Source organism: Alexandromys fortis, unplaced genomic scaffold, assembly GCF_014885135.2.
Source record: "Alexandromys fortis isolate MF-2015 unplaced genomic scaffold, M_Fortis_MF-2015_v1.1 scaffold_96, whole genome shotgun sequence".
NCBI lineage: Eukaryota > Metazoa > Chordata > Mammalia > Rodentia > Cricetidae > Alexandromys > Alexandromys fortis.
In genome coordinates this window covers 5,893,577-5,895,703 of record NW_026068053.1, presented here as the reverse complement: position 1 = coordinate 5,895,703, position 2,127 = coordinate 5,893,577, and positions in this window count along the sequence as shown.

Genomic DNA, 2,127 nt, shown 5'->3' with positions numbered 1-2,127 from the left:
AGAACCTGGAAACAACCTAGATGCCCTTCAATTGAAGAATGGATGAAGAAAGTATGGAATATATACATATTAGAGTACTACTCAGCAGTAAAAAACAAGGACTTCTTGAAGTTTGCAGGCAAATGGATGGAAATAGAAAACACTATCCTGAGTGAGGTAAGACAGACCCAAAAAGAGGAATATGGGATGTACTCACTCATATTTGGTTTCTAAACATAAATAAAGGGCATTGAGCCTATAACTCGTGATCTTAGAGAAGCTAAATAAGAAGGAGAACCCAAAGAAAAACATATAGGCATCCTCCTGAATATTAACCTTCATCAGGCAATGAAAGGAGACAGAAACAGAGACCCACATTGGAGCACCGGACAGTATTCGCAAGGTCCAAATCAGGAGAAGGAGAGAGAACACGAGCAAGGAACTCAGGTTTTGTCACTTTAAAAGGACAACCTCACCAAACAAATTCAGATCAAATTTCTCTCTCATGCTGCCTTCCATAGTCTTAAAAATACTTTTAATTGTGAAAAAATATCTGTAACAGTCATTCTGACATAAATATGCTACTTTTATACAATGTATATGCCTAAAACTTCTGTTTTCACAAACACATAGAAATCTTATATCCAGGGAGCTGAACTGAAGGATCCACCTTAAAGAGGTCAGATACACCCCCCTCAATTCCCTGGTCCTAATTATGTTTTCCTTTAATTTAACTTTGCCCTCTGTTCTGCCAATACCTCAAACAGGTATAAGATACACTGGACATTTCCATACCACAAACACCAGGACAGGAGCAAAGAGACCAACTACGGCAGGATGTGGCCAGTACCCAGCCTTCTCAGGTCCCCCCAAATACAACACCCACAAATAAGCAGGAAGAAGCCTTGAGAATCCATTGACCCAATCTCTTTAACCTGTGGCGCTAATCCCCCACTTTTTATTATGAAAAAAAGATGGGAATGTAATGTTCTGACTCTTTAAGAGACAAGCCATGCCCAGTTTCTTCCTGCTTGCAGCCTCTGCCCCACTCTCTCTCTCTTCCTCTAGGGGAGGCAACCTCTCTCCTCTCTCTCTCTCTCTCTCTCTCTCTCTCTCTCTCTCTCTCTCTCTCTCTTCCTCCCTTCTCCCCCTTTTCCTTCCCCTCCATAACCCACCTTAATAAATGTCCAATTTCATTCTGTATGGTGTGGCTATCTCTGTGTCTCCGACCTAACACCTATCCATTTGTTGCTGCCAAGGACCAGCCACCTTCCCTGCCATGTGGTCTCTGGGACTGGCTTCTTTCAGGTCCCCAGCAGTCCCAGAGACTTGCAGAAAATCCATTTCAGGTACCACTGTTTCACCCATAGGAACATCTTGCCATCCTAGCCATTGTTTTGGTTTATAAGTTGACTGCTTCCATCCTTTGGCTATGAAGGGTCCAAGAATAAGAAGATAAAAATGTAGATTCCAGAAATAAGAATGTAAAAATGAAGAAATATAAAGTTGTAAGCCAAGGAAGATGAGAACAGATTGTCAGTAGCTTTCTCAGCAGTTTAGGGATTAATTACTAACAGTGGGTTACTCTGCTTTACAACCCATAGCTCTATTTGCAAGGCTGAAGCTTCTGTCTACAAACAGAGAGCCTAACACCCCTGGCCATCCTTAATTAATGACAGATATGAGCTGAGTTAACTTTTAGGAGACAGATATATGACCTTTGTGTTATTAATTTTCCCTGCTATGTGAAACTGGTTGCATCAAAGGGGAGAGCACAGGGTTTTAGTAAACACTTCACTACCTGAAAGTACCAAGGAAGACAATAGATTAAGTACAAACACTGAAAAACTCTGTTAATGAAGATTATATAATAAGGCAATCTGTTTCTGAGTTTTACCTGATATTTTAAAAATTCTTTTGTTCAGACCTAATGCTTGGTGTCCCTACTATAAAAAGGGTTCAGAAACCAGCCTTCGCCACAACCTTACAGAGTCCATCTCTGGCTGTAGTCTCAGCAAGTTGATAAACTTTTTGTGCCCCATGGAGATTTTTTATTTTTATTTTCCTGGAATCTGGTTTCTGGAATAAAGTTTGCTTTTGGTTTATTAGACTTGGTGGTCTGTCCCCATCTTGGACACAAAAGAAGAT